The following is a 23,710-nucleotide window of genomic DNA, read 5'->3' on the forward strand; positions in this document are numbered from 1 at the left end:
GTGTGACGGGGGTTACCGACTTTGTGCGCCACGGGCAGCGATTTGCCCGTGACGCAAAAAGGACGGGGGCAGGTACGATCGATTGTGAAATCGCACAATCAGTCGTACCATGTAAAGCAGCCTTTAGGGACAATTGCTTGGCTGAGGGGGTATCCCCCTCCAGCACACAAGACTCTGATTTCTTCCAATCCAGTAGGGGGTTACACAATGGCTGCAAAACTTGGAGGGGGGGAAACAAAAATGAAACTTAAAATCCAGGCCTTCCCGGCCATGGGGGTATCGACCAAAGCCCTTTTCAGCCCTCACACACATGCCTATTCTGGCCAACATAGCTCCTTTCCCAACTGAGGCTAGTCCACCTGTAACTTCTCTCAACAGCAGGGGGTACCTTCTCAACTGTCCCCCTACAGGGGCTTCAGCTAGCCAGGATTCTACAGCTGACTTATGGGTATTCAAGTGGGGATGTTTTGCTCCTCCAACTTCTTTCTCCAAGTTTGGTATGAGTGAGGAAACAATGGTTGCCTCCACCTCCAGGGGGCACTTAGATTACCCATCTGATCCGCCTCTTCCAGAGGGGGCTCCTCTACAGAAGGTCTGCCCAAGTACAACTGAGCCTTATGAATCCCAGACATAAAAAAATGCAGTCCCGGGGTACTCAGCTGGTGGGGACGGTTGACAGGAACGGCTGATGAGGGAGAAGAGACGGCTGAGGGAGAGGAGGGGAATGGGGGTGAGGGGGTGAATAAGAGAGAAGAGAAGGATGATAGTGAGGAAGAGGATGATGGTGTGGAAGAGGATTATGATTGTGAGAAGGATGATGCTGAGGAGGAAAATTAGGGTGAGGAGGAAAATGTGAGTGAGGAGGAGGATGGGGTAAGTAGGATGGTGAGGATGAGGATGATGATGGTGAGGAGGACGATGAAGGTGAGGAGGACGATGATAGTGAGGAGGAAGATGATGCTAAAGAGGAAGATGAGAGTGAGAAGGAGGATGAGGGTGGAAGGATGAAGGTGACGAGGAAGATGAGAGTGAGGAGGAAGATGAGGGTGAGGAGGAAGATGAGAGTGAGGAGGAAGATGAGAGTGAGGAGGAAGATGAGAGTGAAGAGGAAGATGAGGGTGAGAAGGAGGATGGGGATGAGGAGGATGAAGGTGAGGAGGAAGATGAGAGTGAGGAGGAAGATGAGGGTGAGGAGGATGAAGGTGAAGAGGAAGATGAGAGTGAGGAGGAAGATGAGGGTGAGAAGGAGGATGGGGATGAGGAGGATGAAGGTGAGGAGAAAGATGAGAGTGAGGAGGAAGATGAGGGTGAGAAGGAGGTTGGGGATGAGGAGGATGAAGGTGAAGAGGAAGATGAGAGTGAGGAAGAAGATGAGAGTGAAGAGGAAGATGAGAGTGAGGAGGAAGATGAGGAGGAAGATGAGGGTGAGGAGGAAGATGAGGAGGAAGATGAGGGTGAGGAGGATGAAGGTGAAGAGGAAGATGAGAGTGAGGAGGAAGATGAGGAGGAAGATGAGGGTGAGGAGGATGAAGGTGAAGACGAAAATGAGAGTGAGGAGGAAGATGAGGGTGAGAAGGAGGATGGGGATGAGGAGGATGAAGGTGAGGAGGAAGATGAGAGTGAGGAGGAAGATGAGGGTGAGGAGGAAGATGAGGGTGAGGAGGAAGATGAGGGTGAGGAGAATGAAGGTGAAGAGGAAGATGAGAGTGAGGAGGAAGATGAGAGTGAGGAGGAAGATGAGAGTGAGGAGGAAGATGAGAGTGAGGAGGAAGATGAGAGTGAGGAGGAAGATGAGAGTGAGGAGGAAGATGAGAGTGAGGAGGAAGATGAGAGTGAGGAGGAAGATGAGGAGGAAGATGAGGGTGAGGAGGATGAAGGTGAAGAGGAAGATGAGAGTGAGGAGGAAGATGAGAGTGAGGAAGAAGGTGAGAGTGAAGAGGAAGATGGGAGTGAGGAGGAAGATGAGGGTGAGGAGGAAGATGAGAGTGAGGAGGAAGACGAGGGTGAGAAGGAGGATGGAGTGAGGAGGATGAAGGTGAGTTGGAAGATGAGAGTGAGGAGGAAGATGAGAGTGAGGAAGAAGATGAGAGTGAGGAGGAAGATGAGAGTGAGGAGGAAGATGAGGGTGAGGAGGAAGATGAGGGTGAGGAGGAAGATGAGAGTGAGGAGGAAGATGAGAGTGAGGAGGAAAATGAGGGTGAAGAGGAAGATGAGAGTGAGGAGGAAGATGAGGGTGAGAAGGAGGATGGGGATGAGGAGGATGAAGGTGAGGAGGAAGATGAGAGTGAGGAGGAAGATGAGAGTGAGGAAGAAGATGAGAGTGAGGAGGAAGATGAGAGTGAGGAGGAAGATGAGAGTGAGGAGGAAGATGAGAGTGAGGAGGAAGATGAGAGTGAGGAGGAAGATGAGAGTGAGGAGAAAGATGAGAGTGAGGAGGAAGATGAGGGTGAGAAGGAGGATGGGGATGAGGAGGATGAAGGTGAGTTGGAAGATGAGAGTGAGGAGGAAGATGAGAGTGAGGAAGAAGATGAGAGTGAGGAGGAAGATGAGAGTGAGGAGGAAGATGAGGGTGAGGAGGAAGATGAGAGTGAGGAGGAAGATGAGAGTGAGGAGGAAGATGAGGGTGAAGAGGAAGATGAGAGTGAGGAGGAAGATGAGGGTGAGAAGGAGGATGGGGATGAGGAGGATGAAGGTGAGGAGGAAGATGAGAGTGAGGAGGAAGATGAGAGTGAGGAGGAAGATGAGAGTGAGGAGGAAGATGAGAGTGAGGAGGAAGATGAGAGTGAGGAGGAAGATGAGAGTGAGGAGGAAGATGAGAGTGAGGAGGAAGATGAGAGTGAAGAGGAAGATGAGAGTGAGGAGGAAGATGAGGGTGAGAAGGAGGATGGGGATGAGGAGGATGAAGGTGAGGAGGAAGATGAGAGTGAGGAGGAAGATGAGGGTGAGGAGGATGAAGGTGAAGAGGAAGATGAGAGTGAGGAGGAAGATGAGGGTGAGAAGGAGGATGGGGATGAGGAGGATGAAGGTGAGGAGAAAGATGAGAGTGAGGAGGAAGATGAGGGTGAGAAGGAGGATGGGGATGAGGAGGATGAAGGTGAGTTGGAAGATGAGAGTGAGGAGGAAGATGAGAGTGAGGAAGAAGATGAGAGTGAGGAGGAAGATGAGAGTGAGGAGGAAGATGAGGGTGAGGAGGAAGATGAGAGTGAGGAGGAAGATGAGAGTGAGGAGGAAGATGAGGGTGAAGAGGAAGATGAGAGTGAGGAGGAAGATGAGGGTGAGAAGGAGGATGGGGATGAGGAGGATGAAGGTGAGGAGGAAGATGAGAGTGAGGAGGAAGATGAGAGTGAGGAGGAAGATGAGAGTGAGGAGGAAGATGAGAGTGAGGAGGAAGATGAGAGTGAGGAGGAAGATGAGAGTGAGGAGGAAGATGAGAGTGAGGAGGAAGATGAGAGTGAGGAGGAAGATGAGAGTGAAGAGGAAGATGAGAGTGAGGAGGAAGATGAGGGTGAGAAGGAGGATGGGGATGAGGAGGATGAAGGTGAGGAGGAAGATGAGAGTGAGGAGGAAGATGAGGGTGAGGAGGATGAAGGTGAAGAGGAAGATGAGAGTGAGGAGGAAGATGAGGGTGAGAAGGAGGATGGGGATGAGGAGGATGAAGGTGAGGAGAAAGATGAGAGTGAGGAGGAAGATGAGGGTGAGAAGGAGGTTGGGGATGAGGAGGATGAAGGTGAAGAGGAAGATGAGAGTGAGGAAGAAGATGAGAGTGAAGAGGAAGATGAGAGTGAGGAGGAAGATGAGGGTGAGAAGGAGGATGGGGGTGAGAGTGAAGAGGAAGATGAGGGTGAGAAGGAGGATGGGGATGAGGAGGATGATGGGGTGAGGAGGATGAAGGTGAAGAGGAAGATGAGAGTGAAGAGGAAGATGAGTGAAGAGGAAAATGAGAGTGAAGAGGAAGATGAGAGTGAGGAGGAAGATGAGAGTGAGGAGGAAGATGAGAGTGAAGAGGAAGATGAGAGTGAGGAGGAAGATGAGAGTGAGGAGGAAGATGAGGGTGAGGAGGAAGATGAGGGTGAGAAGGAGGATGGGGTGAGGATGGGGATTCTCTCATGGCTCTTGTGCACTGTATTACTGAGGATGAGCCTTTGTGTCTGCTCTCCGGCTCTCGGAGGCGTTGGCCGCGGTTCAGCCTCTTACCTCATGTGTCCTGGCGCTGGCAGCGTCTCTGCTGTACCTTATTTCAGCGGTATAATGACCAGATGATTATCTGCGATTACCACATCTGGCGGCTCCCTCTGTGCAGCCATCATCCATCTTATCACTGATATTAATCACACTTCAGACATGGAAATTATTTTCACTGTCTTCATACGAAAGTCCAAACTAAAGGTCAATCCTGAAGATCCTTCTCTACCGGGAGTCATGTGTGAGCCATTTATAATGTGGAGGAGGGGGTCTGCGGCTCGGGTGACCACCACCCCCAGATAGTAATATTGGTGTCATGGGCGCGTGGATTTCATGTCTCAGGCCCCAGGGGTGAAGACTTCCACCCTGGTGAATTAGGGACATTTGGGAAGAGTTTTCCATTATGAGCTCAGAAGTCAGAAAATAGAAATAAACTGAGGCAATGACATGAGATGTCCCCCGCCCCCGAGTCTTGTGCCTGAGCCAAGAGGACTCGCTGAGAACGCCGAGCGTTTTATAGCAAGATGTGAGTCTTCAGCTGGAGAAAACCTCGGCTCCATGTTTTACACACATTATAAAAGATCCCGGCCAAGTTTTTGATGAGGATTCCATGCTTAGAGAGACGTTCAGGGCTCTACCTCATGCAGCGAAGAAAATCTGGTAATGAGAGGGAGCGGAGCAGAAACAACAGCGAGAAGCCTGACTGGCGCCCGCCTCGGCCTGCAGGGCGTGGGCACCTCCTCGTAGACCTCACATGTGCAGTCACCGGGGAAAGTGATGGGCCGGGAGCAGGTTACTCCACACACAGGCCTGAGGACCGCTCCACGTACGGGCCTGAGGACCGCGCCACGTACAGGCCTGAGGACCGCTCCACGTACAGGCCTGAGGACCGCTCCACGTACAGGCCTGAGGACCACTCCACGTACAGGCCTGAGGACCGCTCCACGTACAGGCCTGAGGACCGTTCCACGTACAGGCCTGAGGACCGCTCCACGTACAGGCCTGAGGACCGCTCCACGTACAGGCCTGAGGACCACTCCACGTACAGGCCTGAGGACCACTCCACATACAGGCCTGAGGACCACTCCACATACAGGCCTGAGGACCGCTCCACGTACAGGCCTGAGGACCACTCCACGTACAGGCCTGAGGACCGCTCCACGTACAGGCCTGAGGACCGCGCCACGTACAGGCCTGAGGACCGCGCCACGTACAGGCCTAAGGACCGCTCCACGTACAGGCCTGAGGACCGCGCCACGTACAGGCCTGAGGACCGCTCCACGTACAGGCCTGAGGACCGCTCCACGTACAGGCCTGAGGACCGCGCCACGTACAGGCCTGAGGACTGCTCCACGTACAGGCCTGAGGACCGCTCCACGTAAAGGCCTGAGGACCACTCCCCATACAGGCCTGAGGACCGCTCCACGTACAGGCCTGAGGACTGCTCCACGTACAGGCCTGAGGACCACTCCACGTACAGGCCTGAGGACCATTCCACGTACAGGCCTGAGGACCGCTCCACGTACAGGCCTGAGGACCGCTCCACGTACAGGCCTGAGGACCGCTCCACGTACAGGCCTGAGGACCGCTCCACGTACAGGCCTGAGGACCGCGCCACGTACAGGCCTGAGGACCGCTCCACGTACAGGCCTGAGGACCGCTCCACGTGCAGGCCTGAGGACCGCTCCACGTACAGGCCTGAGGACCGCTCCACATACAGGCCTGAGGACCGCTCCACGTACAGGCCTGAGGACCACTCCACATACAGGCCTGAGGACCGCGCCACGTACAGGCCTGAGGACCGCTCCACGTACAGGCCTGAGGACCGCTCCACGTACAGGCCTGAGGACCGCGCCACGTACAGGCCTGAGGACTGCTCCACGTACAGGCCTGAGGACCGCTCCACGTAAAGGCCTGAGGACCACTCCCCATACAGGCCTGAGGACCGCTCCACGTACAGGCCTGAGGACTGCTCCACGTACAGGCCTGAGGACCACTCCACGTACAGGCCTGAGGACCATTCCACGTACAGGCCTGAGGACCGCTCCACGTACAGGCCTGAGGACCGCTCCACGTACAGGCCTGAGGACCGCTCCACGTACAGGCCTGAGGACCGCTCCACGTACAGGCCTGAGGACCGCGCCACGTACAGGCCTGAGGACCGCTCCACGTACAGGCCTGAGGACCGCTCCACGTGCAGGCCTGAGGACCGCTCCACGTACAGGCCTGAGGACCGCTCCACATACAGGCCTGAGGACCGCTCCACGTACAGGCCTGAGGACCACTCCACGTACAGGCCTGAGGACCACTCCACGTACAGGCCTGAGGACCACTCCACGTACAGGCCTGAGGACCGCTCCACGTACAGGCCTGAGGACCGCTCCACGTACAGGCCTGAGGACCGCGCCACATACAGGCCGGACTTCTATCTGCTCTTCTGCCTACACTTATATTATCATGTGATCAGGTCTCAATATCCTTCTCATCCAGGGGCCAGCACTGATGGCGGGAGCGAGCCCTGCTGAGCTGTGGCACTTCAGTAGATCTAAAGATAGAGCCTTGATGCTTTGTAGGACCATTGTCACTGAGTGGCCTGAGGGAGCATGAAGCATCCAGGGGTACATGCCATAGACTGACGTGAGACTATCATTGCTGGCACGAGTCAGCCCTGGTGCATTGTGGGACTATCAGTGATGGCATGACTGAGCCCTGGTGCATTGTGGTGTAAAAGTGGTTGCAGACGAGAGAATCCCTCCAGTTGTCTACACCCCAGCCCTCCTCCCAAGCAATGGGGTTGGTGGTTGCCGTGTTCCTGGCGGGGTGTGTAGTTTTTTAGAGTGTAAGTCATACCTTCTGTTAGGCCACCTGTTTCACCGGGACCCATCCAACTTTTTGGCAAGAAATGCAGCAAATCTGCATCTCCTGGTAAAAATGCATCAATACCACATCGAAACCGCATCGTGATTTGATGCAGTTTTTTTGCCAGAAGATGTAGATTTGTGCAGGAACTTGGTGTATAAATTTCAGCACCAAATCTGCATTACTTGGCAAAAAAAATGCGGTTGGTCTGCAAGGAGATTCAGGTCTGATTGAACTCAGGTCACCTGAGGTGAGGTCACATGTGGGGCACCGTGGGAACCTCCAGCTGTGACCGCACATAAACTCAGTGACATCACCGCTCACAGCTGTGGCTCAGTCAGTGTCTGCCTGAGCTGCAGCAGGCGGTCATGTTCTGTGCCTGTGTGCTGCGACTGCAGGATGTAGCATAGTCGGCATTGTCGTGGGACCTTGTATGGATATGTTGGACCTGCAGGGGGTGTTTGGGGGGTTAATAAAGCAGTGAAAGAAGGTGCGTTTTTTTATTTTATTTAAAGCATTTTTTTGGTGTTTGTGTTTATTTCTTTTTACTTACAAATTAGTAATGGGGGTGTCTCATAGACGCCTCCCATTATTAATCTAGGGCTGGGAGCTGACACTAACCCCTTAAATTACCCCAATTGCCTCCGCTCCAGGGCAATCGAGATGAACCAGGTAAAGTGCCTGGATTGTCACATCTAATGGATGCGACAATCCTGGGCGGCTGCAGGCTGCAATTTTATACAGGCTGATAGGAGCCCAATAACCATGGTTCTCCCCAGCATGAGAATACCAGTCCCCAGCTGTCGGCTTTATCATGATTGGGTATCAAAATTCAGGGGACCACATGTCATTTTTTAAAAATAGAGAGCAAAGTCAGTCAGGGGGTATACAGGGGGAGAACAGGGAGAAGGGAGCTCAGTCAGTCAGGGGTGATACATCAGGAGGGGATGCAGTCAAGCAGGGGTGATACAAGGGGAGGGGATGCAGTCAGGGGTGATACATCAGGAGGGGATGCAGTCAGGCAGGGGTGATACATCGGGAGGGAATGCAGTCAGGCAGGTGTAATACAGGGGAGGGGTTGCAGTCAGCCGGGTGATACAGCGAGAAGGGGTTGCAGTCAGTTAGGGGTGATACAGGGGGCATGGGACGCAGTCAATGGGGGTGATACAGGGGGAAGCAGGTGCATTCAGTCAGGGGTAATACAGGAGGAAGAGGGCTCAGTCAGTCAGGAGTTATACAAGGGGAGAAGGGGCCGAGTCAAGAGTGATACAGGGGGAGTTGATGCAGTCAGTCAGAGGTGATACAAGGGAAGGGGGCGCTGTCAGGCAGCGGTGATACAGGGGGAGAGGGCGAAGTTAAGCAGGGGTCATACAGGGAAGAAGGGGCTCAGTCAGTCCAGGGTGATACAGGGGAAGGGAGGGCAGTCAGTCAGGGGTGATATGGGAAGTGGGCTCAGTCAGGGGTTATACAGGGGGAGGGGATCAGTCAGTCATCCTGGGCCCCTCCTGGTGTATATATATTTCCTCCTGGTACATATGTCCCCATCCTGGGCCCCCACTAGTATATATGTCCCACTCCTGGTATATATGTCCTCATCCAGGACCCCTGCAGGTATATATGTCCCCCTCCTGGTATATATGTGCCCCTCCTGGTATATATGTCCCCCTTTTGGGCTACTTTGGTATATATGTCCCCCTCCTGGTATATATGTGCCCCTCCTGGGCCACTCCTGGTATATATGTCTGCATCTTGGGCCCCTCCTGGGCCACACCTGATATATATGTCCACTTCTTGAGCCACTCTTGGTATATATGTCTGCCTCTTGGCCCCCTCCTGGTACAAATGTCCTGCTCCTGGCATATATGTGCCCTCCTGGGCGCTTCCTGGTATATATGTCTGCTGCAGAAAGAAAACAAGAAAAACATTTTACTCACCATTCCCAGCTCCCAAGTCGCACGGCGTTCTCTCTGTATCGCAATGCATTAATGCAATCATACTATGTGGGGGGAATGTACTGTGTGGGCATCATACTGTGTGGGGGGGAATGTACTGGTGGGACATCATACTGTGTGTGGGGGAATGTACTGGTGGGACATCATACTGTGTGTGGGGGAATGTACTGGTGGGACATCATACTGTGTGTGGGGGGAATGCACTGTGAGGACATCATACTGTGTGTGGGGGAATGTACTGTGGGGACATCATACTGTGTGTGGGGGGAATGTATTTTGGGGACATCATACTGTGTGTGGGGGGAATGTACTGTGGGGACATCATACTGTGTGTGGGAGGAATGTACTGTGAGGACATCATACTGTGTGTGGGGGGAATGTACTGTGGGGACATCATACTGTGTGCGGGGGAATGTAGTGTGGGGACATCATACTGTGTGTGGGGGAATGTACTGTGGGATATCATACTGTGTGTGGGGAATGTACTGTGAGATCATCATACTGTGTGTGGGTGGAATGTACTGTGAGGACATCATACTGTGTGTGGGGGGAATGTACTGTGGGGACATCATACTGTGTGCGGGGGAATGTAGTGTGGGGACATCATACTGTGTGTGGGGGGAATGTACTGTGAGGACATCATACTGTGTGGGGGGGAATGTACTGTGAGGACATCATACTGTGTGTGGGGGAATATATTGTGGGGACATCATATTGTGTGTGGGGGAATATACTGTGGGGACATCATACTGTGTGTGGGGGAATGTACTGTGGGGACATCATACTGTGTGTGGGGGAATGCACTGTAGGAACATCATACTGTGTGTGGGGGAATGTACTGTAGGGACATCATACTGTGTGTGGGGAATGTACTGTGGAGACATCATACTGTGTGTGGGGGAATGTACTGTGGGGATATCATACTGTGTGTGGGGGGGAATGTACTGTGGGGATATCATACTGTGTGTGGGGGAATGTACTGTGAGGAAATTATACTGTGTGTGGGGGGGAATGTACTGTGGGGACATCATACTGTGTGTGGGTGGAATGTACTGTGAGGACATCATACTGTGTGGGGGGAATGTACTGTGAGGACATCATACTGTGTGGGGGGAACATACTGTGAGGACATTATACTGTGGGTGGGGGGAATGTACTATGGGGACATCATACTGTGTGTGGGGGGAATGTACTGTGAGGACATCATACTGTGTGGGTGGAATGTACTGTGAGGACATCATACTGTGTGGGTGGAATGCACTGTAGGGACATCATACTGTGTGGGGGAGAATATAATGGGAGGACATCATACTGTGTGGGGGGGAATATACTGTGAGGACATCATACTGTGTGGGGGGATATACTGTGAGGACATCATACTGTGTGTGGGGGGGGGATATACTGTGAGGACATCATACTGTGTGTGGAGGAATGTACTGTGTGGACATCATACTGTGTGTGGGGGAATGCACTGTAGGGACATCATACTGTGTGTGGGGGAATGTACTGTGAGAACATCATACTGTGTGTGGGGAATGTACTGTGAGGACATCATACTGTGTGTGGGGGAATGTATTGTGGGGACATCATACTGTGTGTGTGGGGGAATGTACTGTGGGGACATCATACTGTGTGTGGGGGAATGTATTGTGGGGACATCATACTGTGTGTGGGGAATGTACTGTGGGGACATCATATTGTGTGTGGGGGAATGTACTGGTGGGACATCATACTGTGTGTGGGGGAATGTACTGGTTGGACATCATACTGTGTGTGGGGGGAATGCACTGTGAGGACATCATACTGTGTGTGGGGGAATGTACTGTGGGGACATCATACTGTGTGTGGGGGGAATGTATTTTGGGGACATCATACTGTGTGTGGGTGGAATGTACTGTGAGGACATCATACTGTGTGTGGGGGGAATGTACTGTGAGGACATCATACTGTGTGTGGGGGGAATGTACTGTGGGGACATCATACTGTGTGTGGGAGGAATGTACTGTGAGGACATCATACTGTGTGTGGGGGGAATGTAGTGTGGGGACATCATACTGTGTGTGGGGGAATGTACTGTGGGATATCATACTGTGTGTGGGGAATGTACTGTGAGGACATCATACTGTGTGTGGGGGGAATGTACTGTGGGGACATCATACTGTGTGCGGGGGAATGTAGTGTGGGGACATCATACTGTGTGTGGGGGGAATGTACTGTGAGGACATCATATTGTGTGTGGGGGAATGTACTGTGAGGACATCATACTGTGTGTGGGGGAATGTACTGTGGGGACATCATACTGTGTGTGGGGGAATGCACTGTAGGGACATCATACTGTGTGTGGGGGGAATGTACTGTAGGGACATCATACTGTGTGTGGGGAATGTACTGTGGAGACATCATACTGTGTGTGGGGGAATGTACTGTGGGGATATCATACTGTGTGTGGGGGGGAATGTACTGTGGGGATATCATACTGTGTGTGGGGGAATGTACTGTGAGGAAATTATACTGTGTGTGGGGGGGAATGTACTGTGGGGACATCATACTGTGTGTGGGTGGAATGTACTGTGAGGACATCATACTGTGTGGGGGGAATGTACTGTGAGGACATCATACTGTGTGGGGGGAACGTACTGTGAGGACATTATACTGTGGGTGGGGGGAATGTACTATGGGGACATCATACTGTGTGTGGGGGGAATGTACTGTGAGGACATCATACTGTGTGGGTGGAATGTACTGTGAGGACATCATACTGTGTGGGTGGAATGCACTGTAGGGACATCATACTGTGTGGGGGAGAATATAATGGGAGGACATCATACTGTGTGGGGGGGAATATACTGTGAGGACATCATACTGTGTGGGGGGATATACTGTGAGGACATCATACTGTGTGTGGGGGGGGATATACTGTGAGGACATCATACTGTGTGTGGAGGAATGTACTGTGTGGACATCATACTGTGTGTGGGGGAATGCACTGTAGGGACATCATACTGTGTGTGGGGGAATGTACTGTGAGAACATCATACTGTGTGTGGGGTAATGTATTGTGGGGACATCATACTGTGTGTGGGGGAATGTACTGTGGGGACATCATACTGTGTGTGAGGACATCATACTGTGTGTGGGGGAATGTAGTGTGGGGATATCATACTGTGTATGGGGAATGTACTGTGAGATCATCATACTGTGTGTGGGGGAATGTACTGTGGGGATATCATACTGTGTGTGGGGGAATGTACTGTGAGGACATTATACTGTGTGTGGGGGGGAATGTACTGTGGGGACATCATACTGTGTGTGGGGGAATGTATTGTGGGGACATCATACTGTGTGTGGGGGAATGTACTGTGAGGACATCATACTGTGTGGGTGGAATGCACTGTAGAGACATCATACTGTGTGGGGGAGAATATACTGTGAGGACATCATACTGTGTGTGGGGAATATACTGTGAGGACATCATACTGTGTGGAGGGATATACTGGGAGGACATCATACTGTGTGTGGGGAATGTATTGTGGGGACATCATACTGTGTGTGGGGGAATATACTGTGAGGACATCATACTGTGTGGGGGGATATACTGGGAGGACATCATACTGTGTGTGGGGGAATGTATTGTGGGGACATCATACTGTGTGTGGGGGAATGTACTGTGAGGACATCATACTGTGTGGGTGGAATGCACTGTAGAGACATCATACTGTGTGGGGGAGAATATACTGTGAGGACATCATACTGTGTGTGGGGAATATACTGTGAGGACATCATACTGTGTGTGGAGGAATGTACTGTGTGGACATCATACTGTGTGTGGGGGAATGCACTGTAGGGACAGCATACTGTGTGTGACGGAAAGTACTGTGAGGACATCATACTGTGTGCGGGGGAATGTAGTGTGGGGACATCATACTGTGTGTGGGGGGAATGTACTGTGAGGACATCATACTGTGTGGGGGGGGAATGTACTGTGAGGACATCATACTGTGTGTGGGGGAATGTATTGTGGGGACATCATATTGTGTGTGGGGGAATATACTGTGGGGACATCATACTGTGTGTGGGGGAATGTACTGTGAGGACATCATACTGTGTGTGGGGGAATGCACTGTAGGGACATCATACTGTGTGTGGGGGAATGTACTGTAGGGACATCATACTGTGTGTGGGGAATGTACTGTGTGGACATCATACTGTGTGTGGGGGGATGCACAGTAGAGACATCATACTGTGTGTGGAGGAATGTACTGTGGGGATATCATACTGTTTGTGTGTGGGGGAATGTACTGTGGGGATATCATACTGTGTGTGGGGGAATGTACTGTGAGGAAATTATACTGTGTGTGGGGGGGAATGTACTGTGGGGACATCATACTGTGTGTGGGTGGAATGTACTGTGAGGACATCATACTGTGTGGGGGGAATGTACTGTGAGGACATAATACTGTGTGGGTGGAATGCACTGTAGGGACATCATACTGTGTGGGGGAGAATATATTGGGAGGACATCATACTGTGTGGGGGAAAATATACTGTGAGGACATCATACTGTGTGGGGGGATATACTGTGAGGACATCATACTGTGTGTGGGGGGGATATACTGTGAGGACATCATACTGTGTGTGGAGGAATGTACTGTGTGGACATCATACTGTGTGTGGGGGAATGCACTGTAGGGACATCATACTGTGTGTGGGGGAATGTACTGTGAGAACATCATACTGTGTGTGGGGAATGTACTGTGAGGACATCATACTGTGTGTGGGGGAATGTATTGTGGGGACATCATACTGTGTGTGGAGGAAAGTACTGTGGGGACATCATACTGTGTGTGGGGGAATGTACTGTGAGGACATCATACTGTGTGTGGGGGAATGCACTGTACGGACATCATACTGTGTGTGTGGGAATGTATTGTGGGGATATCATACTGTGTGTGGGGAATGTACTGTGAGATCATCATACTGTGTGTGGGGGAATGTACTGTGGGGATATCATACTGTGTGTGGGGGAATGTACTGTGAGGACATTATACTGTGTGTGGGGGGGGAATGTACTGTGGGGACATCATACTGTGTGTGGGGGAATGTATTGTGGGGACATCATACTGTGTGTGGGGGAATGTACTGTGAGGACATCATACTGTGTGTGGGGGGAATGCACTGTAGGGACATCATACTGTGTGGGGAAGAATATACTGTACGGACATCATACTGTGTGGCGGGGAATATACTGTGAGGACATCATACTGTGTGGGGGGATATACTGGGAGGACATCATACTGTGTGTGGGGGGATATACTGTGAGGACATCATACTGTGTGTGGAGGAATGTACTGTGTGGACATCATACTGTGTATGGGGGAATGCACTGTGGGGACATCATACTGTGTGTGGCGGAATGTACTGTGAGGACATCATACTGTGTGTGGGGAATGTATTGTGGGGACATCATACTGTGTGTGGGGGAATGTACTATGGGGACATCATACTGTGTGTAGGGGAATGTACTGTGAGGACATCATACTGTGTGTGGGGGAATGTATTGTGGGGACATCATACTGTGTGTGGGGAATGTACTGTGAGGACATCATGCTGTGTGTGGGGAATGTACTGTGAGATCATCATACTGTGTGTGGGGGAATGTACTGTGGGGATATCATACTGTGTGTGGGGGAATGTACTGTGAGGACATTATACTGTGTGTGTGGGGGAATGTACTGTGGGGACATCATACTATGTGTGGGGGAATGTATTGTGGGGACATCATACTGTGTGTGGGGGAATGTACAGTGAGGACATCATACTGTGTGGGTGGAATGCACTGTAGGGACATCATACTGTGTGGGGAAGAATATACTGTGAGGACATCCTACTGTGTGGCGGGGAATATACTGTGAGGACATCATACTGTGTGGGGGATATACTGGGAGGACATCATACTGTGTGTGGGGGGATATACTGTGAGGACATCATGCTGTGTGTGGAGGAATGTACTGTGTGGACATCATACTGTGTGTGGGGGAATGCACTGTAGGGACATCATACTGTGTGTGGCGGAATGTACTGTGAGGACATCATACTGTGTGTGGGGAATGTATTTTGGGGACATCATACTGTGTGTGGGGAAATGTACTCTAGGGACATCATACTGTGTGTGGGGGAATGTACTGTGAGGACATCATACTGTGTGTGGGGGAATGTATTGTGGGGACATCATACTGTGTGTGGGGAATGTACTGTGAGGACATCATGCTGTGTGTGAGGAATGTACTGTGAGGACATCATACTGTGTGTGGGGGAATGTACTGTGAGGACATCATACTGTGTGTGGGGGAATGTACTGTAGGGACATCATACTGTGTGTCGGGGAATGTACTGTGGGGATATCATACTGTGTGTGGGGAATGTACTGTGAGATCATCATACTGTGTGTGGGGGAATGTACTGTGAGGACATCATACTGTGTGTGGGGGAATGTATTGTGGGGACATCATACTGTGTGTGGGGGAATGTACTGTGGGGACATCATACTGTGTGTGGGGGAATGTACTGTGAGGACATCATACTGTGTGTGGGGGAATGCACTGTAGGGACATCATACTGTGTGTGGGGGAATGTACTGTAGGGACATCATACTGTGTGTGGGGAATGTACTGTCTGGACATCATACTGTGTGTCGGGGAAATGTACTGTGAGGACATTATACTGTGTGGGGGGGAATGCACTGTAGGGACATCATACTTTGTGGGCGAGAATATACTGTGAGGACATCATACTGTGTGGGGGGATATACTGTGAGGACATCATACTGTGTGTGGGGGGGATATACTGTGAGGACATCATACTGTGTGTGGAGGAATGTACTGTGTGGACATCATACTGTGCGTGGGGGAATGTACTCTGAGAACATTATACTGTGTGTGGGGAATGTACTGTGAGGACATCATACTGTGTGTGGGGGAATGTATTGTGGGGACATCATACTGTGTGTGGGGGAATGTAATCTGAGAACATTATACTGTGTGAGGGGAATGTACTGTGAGGACATCATACTGTGTGTGGGGGAATGTATTGTGGGGACATCATACTGTGTGTGGGGGAATGTACTGTGGGGATATCATACTGTGTGTGGGGGAATGTACTGTGAGGACATCATACTGTGTGTGGGGGAATGCACTGTAGGGACATCATACTGTGTGTGGGGGAATGTAGTGTGGGGATATCATACTGTGTGTGGGGAATGTACTGTGAGATCATCATACTGTGTGTGGGGGAATGTACTGTGGGGATATCATACTGTGTGTGGGGGAATGCACTGTAGGGACATCATACTGTGTGTGGGGGAATGTACTGTAGGGACATCATACTGTGTGTGGGGAATGTACTGTGTGGACATCATACTGTGTGTGGGGGAAATGTACTGTGAGGACATTATACTGTGTGTGGGGGAATGCACTGTAGGGACATCATACTGTGTGTGGGGGAATGTACTGTGGGGATATCATACTGTGTGTGGGGGAATATACTGTGAGGACATTATACTGTGTGTGGGGGAATGCACTGTAGGGACATCATACTGTGTGTGGGGGAATGTACTGTGGGGATATCATACTGTGTGTGGGGGAATGTACTGTGAGGACATTATACTGTGTGTGGGGGGCAATGTACTGTGGGGACATCATACTGTGTGTGGGGGAATGTATTGTGGGTACATCATACTGTGTGTGGGGGAATGTATTGTGGGGACATCATACTGTGTGTGGGGGAATGTACTGTGGGGATATCATACTGTGTGTTGGGGGAATGTACTGTGAGGACATCATACTGTGCGTGGGGGGAATGTACTGTGAGGACATCATACTGTGTTTGGGGAATGTACTGTCGGGACATCATACTGTGTGTGGGGGAATGCACTGTAGTGACATCATACTGTGTGTGTGGGAATGTACTGTGAGGACATTATACTGTGTGTGGGGGAATGTACTGTGGGGACATCATACTGTGTGTGAGGGAAATGTACTGTGAGGACATCATACTGTGTGTGGGGAATGTACTGTGGGGACATCATACTGTGTGTGGGGAATGTACTGTGGGGACATCATACTGTGTGTGGGGAATGTACTGTGGGGACATCATACTGTATGTGCGTGGGGGAATGTACTGTGGGGACATCATACTGTGTGTGGGGGAATGTACTGTGGGGACATCATACTGTGTGTGGGTGGAATGTACTGTGAGCACATCATACTGTGTGGGGGGAATGTACTGTGAGGACATCATACTGTGTGGGGGGAATGTACTGTGAGGACATCATACTGTGTGTGGGGGTAATGTACTGTGGGGACATCATACTGTGTGGTGGGGATATACTGTGGGCACATCATACTGTGTGGGGGGAATGTACTGTGAGGACATCATACTGTGTGGGGGGAATGTACTGTGAGGACATCATACTGTGTGTGGGGGTAAAGTACTGTGGGGACATCATACTGTGTGGGGGGATATACTGTGGGGACATCATACTGTGTGTGAGGGTATGTACTGTGGGGACATCATACTGTGTGTGGGGGAATGTACTGGGGGGACATCATATTGTGTGTGGGGGGAATAAACTGTGGGGACATCATACTGTGTGTGGGGGAATATACTGTGAGGACATCATACTGTGTGTGAGGGAATATACTGTGGGGACATCATACCGTGTGTGGGGGAATGTACTGTGAGGACATCATACTGTGTGTGAGGGAATGTACTGTGAGGACATCATAATGTGTGTGGGGGGAATGTATTGTGGGGACATCATACTGTGTGTGGGTAGAATATACTGTGAGGACATCATACTGTGTGTGGGGGGAATGTATTGTGGGTACATCATACTGTGTGTGGGGGAATGTATTGTGGGGACATCATACTGTGTGGGGGGGAATGTACTGTGGGGATATCATACTGTGTGTTGGGGGAATGTACTGTGAGGACATCATACTGTGTGTGGGGGGAATGTACTGTGAGGACATCATACTGTGTGTGGGGAATGTACTGTCGGGACATCATACTGTGTGTGGGGGAATGCACTGTAGGGACATCATACTGTGTGTGGGGGAATGTAATCTGAGAACATTATACTGTGTGTGGGGAATGTACTGTGAGGACATCATACTGTGTGTGGGGGAATGTATTGTGGGGACATCATACTGTGTGTGGGGAATGTACTGTGGGGACATCATACTGTGTGTGGGGGAATGTATTGTGGGGACATCATACTGTGTGTGGGGGAATGTAATCTGAGAACATTATACTGTGTGTGGGGAATGTACTGTGAGGACATCATACTGTGTGTGGGGGAATGTATTGTGGGGACATCATACTGTGTGTGGGGGAATGTAATCTGAGAACATTATACTGTGTGTGGGGAATTATAAACAACATATACATGGCTTGATTCGGTAATCACTGGGGGAAACACAACCTGGAGTTCCCACAGGGGGGGGTGCCTACTTCAAAGAGCATTTTGAACAAAGAGGGAAGAAGAGATATGGCACCAAAATTAATTGCAAAAGTATTAAATTTTATTCACATAAAATGGATGAAGATACAACTTTTTTTCATAAGAATAAATAGTACAGTATCAAATTAGAACACAAATTGGAAAGAATGAGGCAACCCAGGGATGAGGATGCAAGTATAGGTAGAACACAAAAATGGGGGGGGGGGGGGTATGAAGTCCTACTCATTGCCAGTAACGAAACCCTGGGGGGGTGGTATATAACTGGAGTGTATTGGTCCAAAAATTGGACCCCAGCCCCCCAAGGTAGTAAAAAGACCAAATGACCCTCCACAGGGGATGTATGGTCAAAGATTGAAGTGCATGACCAAAAAACAGGTAGGCAAAGGTGGTTAGAAAAAGTATAAAGAAATAATCTCCACCAGAGTAGTCGTGGGGCAATAAAGAGGAAAATCTGAGAACATTATACTGTGTGTGGGGAATGTACTGTGAGGACATCATACTGTGTGTGGGGGAATGTATTGTGGGGACATCATACTGTGTGTGGGGAATGTACTGTGGGGACATCATACTGTGTGTGGGGGAATGTATTGTGGGGACATCATACTGTGTGTGGGGAATGTACTGTGAGGACATCATACTGTGTGTGGGGGAATGTATTGTGGGGACATCATACTGTGTGTGGGGGGATGTACTGTGGGGACATCATACTGTGTGTGGGGGAATGTAATCTGAGAACATTATACTGTGTGTGGGGAATGTACTGTGAGGACATCATACTGTGTGTGGGGACATCATACTGTGTGTGGGGAATGTACTGTGGGGACATCATACTGTGTGTGGGGGAATGAATTGTGGGGACATCATACTGTGTGTGGGGGAATGTAATCTGAGAACATTATACTGTGTGTGGGGAATGTACTGTGAGGACATCATACTGTGTGTGGGGGAATGTATTGTGGGGACATCATACTGTGTGTGGGGGAATGTAATCTGAGAACATTATACTGTGTGTGGGGAATGTACTGTGAGGACATCATACTGTGTGTGGGGGAATGTATTGTGGGGACATCATACTGTGTGTGGGGGGATGTACTGTGGGGACATCATACTGTGTGTGGGGGAATGTACTGTGAGGACATCATACTGTGTGTGGGGGAATCCACTGTAGGGACATCATACTGTGTGTGGGGGAATGTAGTGTGGGGATATCATACTGTGTGTGGGGAATGTACTGTGAGATCATCATACTGTGTGTGGGGGAATGTACTGTGGGGATATCATACTGTGTGTGGGGGAATGCACTGTAGGGACATCATACTGTGTGTGGGGGAATGTACTGTAGGGACATCATACTGTGTGTGGGGAATGTACTGTGTGGACATCATACTGTGTGTGGGGGAAATGTACTGTGAGGACATTATACTGTGTGTGGGGGAATGCACTGTAGGGACATCATACTGTGTGTGGGGGAATGTACTGTGGGGATATCATACTGTGTGTGTGTGGGGGAATGTACTGTGGGGATATCATACTGTGTGTGGGGGAATGTACTGTGAGGACATTATACTGTGTGTGTGGGGCAATGTACTGTGGGGACATCATACTGTGTGTGGGGGAATGTATTGTGGGTACATCATACTGTGTGTGGGGGAATGTATTGTGGGGACATCATACTGTGTGTGGGGGAATGTACTGTGGGGATATCATACTGTGTGTTGGGGGAATGTACTGTGAGGACATCATACTGTGCGTGGGGGAAATGTACTGTGAGGACATCATACTGTGTGTGGGGAATGTACTGTGGGGACATCATACTGTGTGTGTGGGAATGTACTGTGGGGACATCATACTGTGTGTGGGGAATGTACTGTGGGGACATCATACTGTATGTGCGTGGGGGAATGTACTGTGGGGACATCATACTGTGTGTGGGGGAATGTACTGTGGGGACATCATACTGTGTGTGGGTGGAATGTACTGTGAGCACATCATACTGTGTGGGGGGAATGTACTGTGAGGACATCATACTGTGTGGGGGGGAATGTACTGTGAGGACATCATACTGTGTGTGGGGGTAATGTACTGTGGGGACATCATACTGTGTGGGGGGGATATACTGTGGGCACATCATACTGTGTGGGGGGAATGTACTGTGAGGACATCATACTGTGTGGGGGGAATGTTCTGTGAGGACATCATACTGTGTGTGGGGGTAATGTACTGTGGGGACATCATACTGTGTGGGGGGGATATACTGTGGGGACATCATACTGTGTGTGAGGGTATGTACTATGGGGACATCATACTGTGTGTGGGGGAATGTACTGGGGGGACATCATATTGTGTGTGGGGGGAATAAACTGTGGGGACATCATACTGTGTGTGGGGGAATATACTGTGAGGACATCATACTGTGTGTGAGGGAATATACTGTGGGGACATCATACCGTGTGTGGGGGAATGTACTGTGAGGACATCATACTGTGTGTGAGGGAATGTACTGTGAGGACATCATAATGTGTGTGGGGGGAATGTATTGTGGGGACATCATACTGTGTGTGGGTAGAATATACTGTGAGGACATCATACTGTGTGTGGGGGGAATGTATTGTGGGTACATCATACTGTGTGTGGGGGAATGTATTGTGGGGACATCATACTGTGTGGGGGGGAATGTACTGTGGGGATATCATACTGTGTGTTGGGGGAATGTACTGTGAGGACATCATACTGTGTGTGGGGAATGTACTGTCGGGACATCATACTGTGTGTGGGGGAATGCACTGTAGGGACATCATACTGTGTGTGTGGGAATGTACTGTGAGGACATTATACTGTGTGTGGGGGAATGTACTGTGGGGACATCATACTGTGTGTGAGGGAAATGTACTGTGAGGACATCATACTGTGTGTGGGGAATGTACTGTGGGGACATCATACTGTGTGTGGGGAATGTACTGTGGGGACATCATACTGTGTGTGGGGAATGTACTGTGGGGACATCATACTGTATGTGCGTGGGGGAATGTACTGTGGGGACATCATACTGTGTGTGGGGGAATGTACTGTGGGGACATCATACTGTGTGTGGGTGGAATGTACTGTGAGCACATCATACTGTGTGGGGGGAATGTACTGTGAGGACATCATACTGTGTGGGGGGAATGAACTGTGAGGACATCATACTGTGTGTGGGGGTAATGTACTGTGGGGACATCATACTGTGTGGGGGGGATATACTGTGGGCACATCATACTGTGTGGGGGGAATGTACTGTGAGGACATCATACTGTGTGGGGGGAATGTACTGTGAGGACATCATACTGTGTGTGGGGGTAATGTACTGTGGGGACATCATACTGTGTGGGGGGGATATACTGTGGGGACATCATACTGTGTGTGAGGGTATGTACTGTGGGGACATCATACTGTGTGTGGGGGAATGTACTGGGGGGACATCATATTGTGTGTGGGGGGAATAAACTGTGGGGACATCATACTGTGTGTGGGGGAATATACTGTGAGGACATCATACTGTGTGTGAGGGAATATACTGTGGGGACATCATACCGTGTGTGGGGGAATGTACTGTGAGGACATCATACTGTGTGTGAGGGAATGTACTGTGAGGACATCATACTGTGTGTGTGGGGGAATGTACTGTGAGGACATCATACTCTGTGTGAGGGAATGTACTGTGAGGACATCATAATGTGTGTGGGGGGAATGTATTGTGGGGACATCATACTGTGTGTGGGTGGAATATACTGTGAGGACATCATACTGTGTGTGGGGGGAATGTACTGTGGGGACATCATAATGTGTGCGGGGGATTGTAGTGTGGGGACATCATACTGTGTGTGGGGGGAATGTACTGTGAGGACATCATACTGTGTGGGGGGAATGTACTGTGCGGACATCATACTGTTTGTGGGGGGAATGTACTGTGAGGACATCATATTGTGTGTGAGGGAATGTACTGTGAGGACATCATACTGTGTGTGGGGGGAATGTATTGTGGGGACATCATACTGTGTGTGGGGGGAATGTACTGTGAGCACATCATACTGTGTGGGGGGAATGTACTGTGAGGACATCATACTGTGTGGGGGGAACGTACTGTGAGGACATTATACTGTGGGTGGGGGGAATGTACTGTGGGGACATAATACTGTGTGTGGGGGGAATGTACTGTGAGGACATCATACTGTGTGGGTGGAATGTACTATGAGGACATCATACTGTGTGGGGGAGAATATACTGTGAGGACATCATACTGTGTGGGGGGAATATACTGTGAGGACATCATACTGTGTGGGGGGGAATATACTGTGAGGACATCATACTGCGTGGGGGGATATACTGGGAGGACATCATACTGTGAGGGGTGGAATGCACTGTACGGACATCATACTGTGTGGGGGATTATATACTGTGAGGACATCATACTGTGTGGGGGGGAATATATTGTGAGGACATCATACTGTGTGGGGGGATATACGCCGAGGACATCATACTGTGTGTGGGGGGGATATACTGTGAGGACATCATACTGTGTGTGGAGGAATGTACTGTGTGGACATCATACTTTGTATGGGGGAATGCACTGTAGGGACATCATACTGTGTGTGGGGGAATGTACTGTGAGGACATCATACTGTGTGTGGGGGGAATGCACTGTAGGGACATCATACTGTGTGTGGGGGAATGTACTGTGGGGATATCATACTGTGTGTGGGGAATGTACTGTGAGATCATCATACTGTGTGTGGGGGAATGTACTGTGGGGACATCATACTGTGTGTGGGGGAATGTACTGTGAGGACATTATACTGGTGTGGGGAATGTACTGTGAGGACATCATACTGTGTGGGGTGAATGTACTGTGAGGACATCATACTGTGTGGGGTGAATGTACTGTGAGATCATCATACTGTGTGTGGGGGAATGTACTGTGGGGACATCATACTGTGTGTGGGGGAATGTACTGTGAGGACATTATACTGGTGTGGGGAATGTACTGTGAGGACATCATACTGTGTGTGGGGAATGTACTGTGAGGACATCATACTGTGTGTGGGGGAATGTACTGTGAGGACATCATACTGTGTGTGGGGGAATGTACTGTGAGGACATCATACTGTGTGTGGAGGAAAGTACTGTGAGGACATCATACTGTGTGTGGGGAATTGAAATT

The sequence above is a fragment of the Anomaloglossus baeobatrachus genome, chromosome 2, assembly GCF_048569485.1.
Source record: "Anomaloglossus baeobatrachus isolate aAnoBae1 chromosome 2, aAnoBae1.hap1, whole genome shotgun sequence".
Lineage (NCBI taxonomy): Eukaryota > Metazoa > Chordata > Amphibia > Anura > Aromobatidae > Anomaloglossus > Anomaloglossus baeobatrachus.